The sequence below is a fragment of the Argopecten irradians genome, chromosome 14, assembly GCF_041381155.1.
Source record: "Argopecten irradians isolate NY chromosome 14, Ai_NY, whole genome shotgun sequence".
In the NCBI taxonomy this organism is placed as follows: Eukaryota; Metazoa; Mollusca; class Bivalvia; order Pectinida; family Pectinidae; genus Argopecten; species Argopecten irradians.
Genome location: NC_091147.1, coordinates 3758484 through 3768452, shown reverse-complemented (window position 1 = coordinate 3768452; position 9969 = coordinate 3758484). Strand labels below are relative to the sequence as shown.

The window sequence follows — 9969 nt, the reverse complement described above, 5'->3', positions numbered from 1 at the left end:
CAACATACACGCAACACACCGCATACATGGGAGGCCGTCCTTACATGACCATAGCTGTTAATAGGACGTTAATAAATCAAACAAACAAAAATTTAGCTAACAATGTGTTTCTTCCACATTCATTAATACGCTGGATAGCATGATCTAACGTCTCGTATTGAAACGTTATATCCATCTCACTAATTCCATCATTAATGGACTCTCCTAAAGGAAACTATAAGTGGTGAATGAGCCGGAACTCGCCACTAATTTGATAACGGTAATTTGGTAAAAGTGTTCACATTCCTATTGTGGGAGATTTCTGCATTGAGTTTGCATGTCAAAATGTCTGGATGTTCTCTAATCCGTTCTCTAACCGATTGTAAATTTTTACTTAACCTATGCAGCCTTGGGCCTTTAAAATCTTCTTGTAAAACCCTGATCTAAAAAAATCAAATGCTGCTTTTGGATAACCCTGTAAATACAAAGCTAAACGGTCAAATTTAACTGGCGTAATGTCACTTATTGGTATTTGTTGATTTGGGTTTACCCCCCGAAGATTGGACTATTGAGGATGCATTGTGGGAAGAGTCGCCTTTGTTGCTATCCGCTGCCCCTATTGCATGATCGTAACAGGCGACTAAATTTAGGATCTTATCTTTTCTTTCTCCCAAATTGTTGCTATGACATTTCCGAAAGGAATGGTTCCCCCCACAATCCCTACAGGCATGTTTGCACCATCAGTTGGGTCTATTACACAAAACCTTTTTTTGAAAGGCATAACAAACTTTGTTTTGTAGGGCTGATGAACTTGATTGACCATTACTACTTTAATTAGCTCCTTTGTTGGTCTTAGCCCCAAAAGCTGACTGCGAGGTCATGGCCTCTAAGTACAGTTCTGTATTTGCTTGATCATAAGGCAATAGGTGTGGGGATGCCCGTCTCCATTCACGAAAATTATTTCATACATAATCGTAGCTTGATCTCCAGCCCTTTTGCCAATTTGCTGCACAACATGCGCATACTTCATTAACGGGGCTGCCAATTCCGACTTACCATGCACAACAATTGTTACAAAAATCTGAAATGCCAGATTCCATTATTCCATAGATCGAGTATGAACAGCACGGGACTTAAATGCTTCTGCTTATCTACCGGGCACTTATTTGATCAAAACCTGACTACGGCTCGGCTCGCAGCTCCTATACTAATGCCTGCCTTGTAGTTTGGCCCTAAATGACCTTAGTTGTCGATGGGCCGTAAAACTCAAACAAACAACATAAAATTCAACACACCGCATACATGGGAGGCCGTCCTTACATGACCCTAGCTGTTAATAGGACGTCAATTAATAAAAAAAAAAAACAATTGTTGTTGGATGGCATTGTATTGGGTTGTGTTACTGTAGCTGCACCGGGCACCGGAATCTCACTTTCTGTGGCCCCATTATCATGGTCACTGTTTGGCGAGTTGGCCGACTGGTCCGTACCAGAGTATGCCGTTCTTTGGCTCTCCTGCTTTGCCGTGTTGCTGGCATGGTCAAAATCCCTCAAAAACAAAATTAAAACAATGTCAACAATGCTGAGATACTAGGTAAAGCGAATATATATATAGCTTCATATTTCAACCACAGCCCTTTAACGCTAAATACAATAAATATATATATATTAAATATATGTGATCAGGATAAAATGAAAGCATGCAAACAGCAAGTCCAACTAGTATAGCTGCCACAGTGAAATAAACCTACACCTTCTGCAAATGTTGAACAATCCCACATAAACGTAGCACACCAATGGTGCATACATCATACCCACATGTGCAAAGAAATCAAGCTCACCTATGGTGATGGCATCGTATGTCATCCCACATGAACCAATTTAAAAAGGTGGGAACTGGGCAAAATAATGATACAGTTAAACTGTACGCCTTACCTCACTGTTTGCATACTTATCATAACCCGTATCTAGATAACTTACGATGTATCGTAAAATCTTGAGGGTTGAACTAACGATGTATCGTAAAATCTTGAGGGTTGAACTACAGTATGTATATGTGAAATTACCACACCACGATATACATAAATGTAAACAAAACAAAGACCCTTTGAGACGACCCCGGAAGTTCGTCGAAAGAACCATAACGCGCATGTGTTAACCCAGATGCATTGATTCCGCTTTTGAGACGGCCCCTTTTCCGCGAACAAAGATAATCAGGCCAACATTTTGGCATGTAAATAAAAACCATATCGAGATTTACCATAAACTGAAACCACGGAGATACTTACTTCATACTGAACTGTGTAATTCTCCGATATGACGAAAACACTGCCCCACAGACACTCCGAATATATTTAGGCATGCCACATGAATAATTCAAATGAACACAGTCCGACAAAAACACATTTTGTGCACTGGCTTTCAGTCCCTTATGCTTATGGTACGTAACATGTGGTAATTCCGATATGCGGTCTTTCAACAGTTAACCTGCCATACAGAGTCATTATACAAAGCTGCAGGTAAACTAGCCTCACACGAGGCAACACGCCAACATGGCGGACACCATGTCTGAACACTAACCAGCTCACAACAGACAAAATATCCTGATCATGGTCAGATTGACACTAACAGATCATTATCACCAATCTGTAGAATTATTACATCAGGTTTAACATGCTGAATGTAGCTCGAAAAATCCCTTGTGAACATATCGCGCACCTTCCCACCTCCTTTGCCTTTTAATGAGCCATCTCTAGACGATCGACGAAAGAAATTATCCTGACAGTATGCTGCTCAACTGAAATCCAACCCCAAAAATCCTGCATTTAACCTTGTATTCAATCCACAACACCAAGAAATATTTACACAAAATCAAAAGCTCATACCAACATTTGGCATCAGAATTTCAAAATTTTTGCTGGAACTTAATATAACTTTCGACACCATTGACAAGTACACCGTATCGGATGTACCACCATGGCTCATTCAAACACCTGATATCAATTTATCTCTACATGAGAGGGCAAAATCCAGTGCATTACCCGAAGAACACAAATCCTCCTTTCGGGAGTGCATTAGGGCTTTCCCTGACCATGTTCAGATCTACACTGACGGATCAAAAGATGGTGATAAAGTTGCGGCAGCATGCTGTACATCTAATCACTGCTCCTCTATCCGACTCCCGGATATTGCCTCCATTTTCTCTGCGGAAGCATGTGCTATCGGTCTGGCGCTTGACCATATCGAAGAACACCGCATTGAAAAGGCAATCATCTGTTCAGACTCTCTTTCGGTTTTTCAGGCTTTGAAATCAAGAAGCCCTAGAAATACTCTAATCCAAAATCTTTTAATCCGAACATTTCGATTATCTTCTAAAACTCAAATTACTTATCTCTGGATTCCCAGTCATGTGGGTATAAAGGGGAATGAACAGGCTGATGAAGCAGCTAAGACTGCTCTTCGCCTAGCACAAACAGATTTGAAACTACCATACACCGACATCAAACCTTCAATTCAGTCAGCCATCAAACACCATTGGCAACAAAGGTGGTCTACCGAAACAAACAATAAACTGTTTAAAATTCAACCTACACTTAATCCTAAACTGTCCAGTCGGAGAGACCGCAGAGAGGAAGTTGTACTCTCTCGGCTCCGAACTGGACACACATATTTTACACATTCCATTCCTATCTATTGAGAGGGGAGGATCCTCCTACATGCCATGCATGTGATTCTCCTCTCACAGTGGAGCATATTTTATTGCATTGTATTGATTTTAAACACATACGAGATAAATACTACGATGTCTCCGACATGTACACTTTGTTTCATGCCGTGAGACATAATCGTATTTTTAATTATCTCAAAGAGATCGGTATTTTAAGCAAAATATGAACGTTTTCTCATCATACATCGTATCAACTCAACATTTCATCGTTTCATCAACATTGTGCATGAGTTTTCTCATGTGTTTTAGCCAAATTTATTTTATCCCATGCAAACCTTCTTTTTTTATCAAATTAACGTTTACAATCTATGTTTTAGTCCTTACTTGCTTTTTCTTACCCTGAACTTTTATCCTGATATTAATGCATGACTTGTAGTTTGGCCCTAAATGACCTTAGTTGTCGATGGGCCGTAAAACTCAAACAAACAAACAAACAAACTTTTAATTGCACGCTGAACATTCTACGTGTTCTGTCCCATTCTGATTGGGGTGTAATTGTCAAATATTTGTCACTTCTGCTGCTACACCAGAAACACGTGCCAATACACCAGCTGGACTTATTCCTACCAATGTTTTCCACGTCTTATGGGATTTGTAGTCACTGTACATTTATTTAAGGATTTTAAGTGTAGTGAACTTGGTGTCTCGGTTCTGATCTCTGTATCTTCAATGATGACACTAGTGGCTGGAAACTTTGTTTTTAATGCCCGAGTCATGTTACTGTCTGTAGCAGTAATAACCAGATAATGGCCACATAACCAGGACATATAAATGGTAAATGGTTGTCTAAATAGTAAATTCATCTGTTGAAAATTGTTCCACATGTGGTTGTCCCTATGCAGAATCTATACGCTAAGTCTTCTAGTAATAGCCCTAACCTCAAACACATCAACAACACAATAAGACTTTGATGCATCGTTATGCTAAACAAATACGTCACAGCTTCGTTTATTGGATGTCTTCATTAAGTAAATAATACTCATCTTTCACTATTATGTCGCTGAACTCATCATCACCTATGTCTACATCCCCAATCCATTGAGGTGCCGTAACTGCCAGAGGTACGGCCATCATGAGAGCAATTGTAGACGGAAAATGGTATGTCAGTACTGTGGCCGTGAAGGTCACGACAAAAAAGACGAATGTGACATTGTCAACCGTCACTGCGTCAATTGCGGGGGTGACCATGCTGTGTCTGCTCGCACCTGTCCTGCCTGGACTCGGGAGAGGGAGATATTACGGGTCAAATATACCCGAGGTGTCTCCTTCCCTGAAGCTAGGAGGATAGTCGAGTGTTCAGACCTGAATGTGGCAACCCATGCCCAGATCACCCGCGCAAAGACGCCCTTTGACAGTGTCACCGTCAAACATGCGTCGGTCCAGGCCTTGGTTGACAAGCCTAACTGGGACAATGATGTCCCAGATATGGCTGATGCTAAGGCCTGCAAAGTAATCATGGGGGACCCGAACAGGTTCAAGTCAGGTCCATGTAAACCACAAAACAAACCACAACAAAAACCACCTGCTGGGCCACCTGGAGCTAAAACGCCAATCCCACCGGCGTCTCCAGGACTTACACAACACCAAATTCAAACACCGAACATCAGAAAAAAAGTTACCGCCGCTCGTCATAGACGTGCTACATCTTCACCGTCTATTGACGTTAAAAAACTCCCCGATAAAGCAAAGCGTCCAGCAAATACACCACCGCAGGAGCAACGCCAGACCAAAACCACCAAGGTAAAGCTGGCGAGGCTCCCTGCACTAAACAACAAACCCAGTAAGGGATCAGATGACCCTATCCTTGGACGGAACATCTATGATGTTCTATCGGACGACAGCGAGTTTGGTGACAACACATTTATTGCCACCAAACAACCTGCTTCATGTAGTCCTGTCGGTCCGACAAACTATCCTCAAGGATCAATATAGAGACAAACACTATCATACAATGGAACATACGCGGATTTAAAGCGAACATAGAAGAATTAATATATCTTATACAAACAAAAAACCCATCCATATTCTGCCTTCAAGAAATAATGCTGAAAGACACCATCAATCTCCGACAATTTACACTATACACCAAAACTCCAACAACAGGTGGCCGCCCATCAGGTGGTGTGGCGGTGCATAAAAACGTTCCTCACAGACACATTCAGCTAGATACCACCTTGCAAGCTGTTGCTATAAGCGCAACTCTTCAGTGAAAAATAACAGTCTGTTCTATATATTTACCTCCAAATACTCCATTTAGTTGTGATGAACTGAGTAACATCGTATCACAACTACCAGTGCCACATATTATCATGGGTGACTTTAACGGTCATAATAGCCTCTGGGGCTCCCCTGGCACTGACGATAGAGGTAGACGTATCGAAGATTTTATTAATAAAAACAGCTTATGTCTTTATAACACCAATGCCCCAACATATTTACACCCTGCCTCTGGCTCGCTTACCCACATTGATCTATCGTTGTGCCATCCATCAATTCTTCTGGATTATGATTGGATGGTCAACGATGATCTCTGTGGGAGCGATCACTTTCCAATTATACTTAAAAACATAGGGTCAACAAAACTTGAGGAGCCTATTCCTCGTTGGAATCTACATAAGGCGGACTGGGTTCAATTTAAAAATTTGTGCGCAGAGGAGCTCATTGAGGATAAATTTTTGAACCTCGATGACCCCATTAAAATTTTCACAGAAGCGCTCACTTCTATTTACAAAAACCATACCAAAATCCGTGCCAAAACCTACAAAGTTTCGTCTCTCAAATGATTCATTCATCAATAGATCTGGTAGAAATTCCGCTCTGAGGCGGTACTTGGCTTCGCCAACCGTCTCAAACTATAACAATTTTAAAATTTGGAGAGCAAAAGCTCGAAGGTCTATCAAATCCGACAAGAAAAGTACTTGGAAAGAGTACCTCTCAAAAATTAATTCCAATACATCTTCGAAGAAAGTTTGGGAAATGATAGGTAAAATCAGTGGGAAAAGAAAAGCAACACCATCCTCCCACCTCATTAACAACAATAAAATATTTTCTTCAAAATCCGAAATAGCCGACGCCTTTGCCAAAATTTTTGCTAAAAATTCATCCATCAAAAATCATTCCAAAAATTTCAAAAATTTAAAAAGGAAAAGGAAAAGAGACGTCTTAATTTTAAATCCTCCAATAGTGAAAGTTACAATAGGCCTTTCGAGTTACCAGAATTGCTCGAGTCCCTTGAGAAATCAAAGGACTCGGCAGCTGGACCAGACGAAATTCCATATATGTTTTTAAAACAATTACCAGACTCTTCACTTAAATGTCTTTTAACTAACTATATTTAATCAAGTTTACTCTTCTGGCAAAATTCCCGAGTCTTGGAAGGAATCTACTATTATACCCCTTCCGAAGCCCGGGAAAGATAATACTGATGCCAATAACTATCGTCCTATTTCATTGACGAGTTGTATTTGTAAAACTCTAGAACGTATGATAAATACCAGATTAGTTTGGTTCCTGGAATCAAACAATATTTTAAGTCCTTTGCAAAGCGGCTTTAGAAACCGCAGGGGAACGGTAGACCACTTAGTTAGACTAGAAACATTTATACGAGAAGCATTTGCCAAGAAAGAACATCTTGTGGCCGTATTCTTTGACCTTGAAAAGGCATACGACACAACTTGGCAATATGGAATCATGAACGATCTCCATGATATCGGTATACGTGGTAATTTGCCAAAGTTTATATCAAATTTTATATCTGACAGGCATTTCAAAGTTCGAACGGGTTCAACTTATTCAGAAACAGAAACACAGGAGATGGGCGTCCCTCAGGGTGGTATCTTGTCCGTCACACTTTTTGGACTAAAAATTAACAGCATAACCAAATGTCTTGGCCAATCTACGGAAGGGTCTCTATTTGTGGATGATTTCTTGATCTGTTACAGATCAAAAAACATGCACACTATAGAACGGCAACTACAACAATGTTTAGGCAAATTACAAAATTGGGCTGACGAAAATGGCTTTAGATTTTCAAGATCAAAAACTGTCTGTATGCACTTCTGTCAAAAACAAAAACCGCACAATGATCCTGACCTCACACTCAATGGTGAATTAAAATTCCAGGAGTTGAACAAACTAAATTTCTTGGACTAATATTTGATCCAAAACTGTCCTTTGTTCCACATATCAAACATCTGAAGGATAAGTGCTCGAAGGCGTTGAACATTCTACGTGTTCTGTCCCATTCTGATTGGGGTGCAGACCGTGAAATGCTTCTGCGTATCTACCGGGCACTTATTAGATCAAAACTTGACTACGGCTCTATTGTCTATGGATCGGCTCGCAGCTCCTATCTACAGATGCTTGACCCTATCCAGAATCAGGGACTGCGTCTGGCACTTGGAGCTTTTCGAACAACACCTGTGAAGAGTCTCCATGTGGAAGCTAATGAGCCATCTCTAGACGATCGACGAAAGAAATTATCCTTACTGTATGCTGCCCAACTGAAATCCAATCCCAAAAACCCCGCATTCGATCTTGTATTTAATCCACAACACCAGGACATATTCAGACAAAATCAAAAGCTCATACCAACATTTGGCATCAGAATTTCAAATTTTTTGCAGGAACTAAATATAAATTTCGACGCCATTGACGAGTACACCATATCGGATGTACCACCATGGCTCATTCAAACACCTGATATCAATTTATCTTTGCATGAGAGGGCAGTCCAGTGCATTACCCGAAGAACATAAATCCTCCTTTCGGGAGTGCATCAGAGCTTTCCCTGATCATGTTAAGATCTACACTGACGGTTCAAAAGATGGTGATAAAGTTGCGGCAGCATGCTGTACATCTAATCACTGTTCCTCTATCCGACTTCCAGATGTTGCCTCCATTTTCTCTGCGGAATCTTGTGCTATCGGTCTGGCTCTTGACCACATCGAAGAACACCGCATTGAAAAGGCAATCATCTGTTCAGACTCTCTTTCGGTTCTTCAGGCTTTGAAATCAAGATGTCCTAGAAATACTCTAATCCAAAATCTTTTAATCGGAACATTTCGATTATCTTCTAAAACTCAAATTACTTATCTCTGGATTCCCAGTCATGTGGGTATAAAGGGGAATGAACAGGCTGATAAAGCAGCTAAGACTGCTCTTCGCCTAGCACAAACAGATTTGAAACTACCATACACCGACATCAAACCTTCAATTCAGTCAGCCATCAAACACCATTGGCAACAAAGGTGGTCTACCGAAACAAACAATAAACTGTTTAAAATTCAACCTACACTTAATCCTAAACTGTCCAGTCGGAGAGACCGCAGAGAGGAAGTTGTTCTCTCTCGGCTCCGAACTGGACACACATATTTTACACATTCCTATCTATTGAGAGGGGAGGATCCTCCAACATGTCATGCATGTGATTCTCCTCTCACAGTGGAGCATATCTTAGTGCACTGTATTGATTTTAAGCACATACGAGATAAGCACTACGATGTCTCCGACATGTACACTTTGTTTCATGCCGTGAGACATAATAGTATTTTTAATTATCTCGAAGAAATTGGTATTTTAGATAAAATATGAACGTTTTTCTCATCATATCATCGTATCAACTCAACATTTCATCGTTTCATCAACATTTTGCATGAGTTTTCTCGTGTGTTTTAGCCAAATTTATTTTATCACATGCAAACCTTTTTTATCAAATAAACGTTTACAATCTGTGTTTTAATCCTTACTTGCCTTTTCTTACCCTGATCTTTTATCCTGATATTAATGCCTGACTTGTAGTTTGGCCCTAAATGACCTTAGTTGTCGATGGGCCGTAAAACTCAAACAAACAAACAAACAATCACCTATGAACTGAAATTAGATAACAAAGTAAACATTTTATAATGGAAATAGAAATTCACTCCACTACCTTTTGCTTGCGATGAACTTTAGTGGCAATGGGTGAAATATCTTAACTGATGAATGTTTAATACACAACACAAATAGATTAATCACAAACATGATGGAGGTCTACACAGTATCTATCGAATTTCCACACCTTACAGTTTGCAAGTTGAATTTGAATGAAAATAAATTAAAATAATGTACAATCTAACTTAAGAGTATTTTCATCATTTAGTATATGGCACTTTGTCTGCAATGTTGCTGTCAATTGCTCCTTAGCCTGGAAGGTTTTAGAATACACTGATGTAACATCAACTACTTGATTTCGTTTGAACTCCATGTCTGCATTCTGTTCAAAGA

At 40.1% G+C, this 9969-nt stretch overlaps 1 pseudogene; it reads right to left on the bottom strand.

Annotated features, from left to right (window-relative positions):
• Positions 1-361: 361 nt before the first annotated feature.
• Positions 362-4776, bottom strand: LOC138308112 (uncharacterized; annotated as a pseudogene).
• Between the last annotated feature and the right edge of the window lie 5193 nt (positions 4777-9969).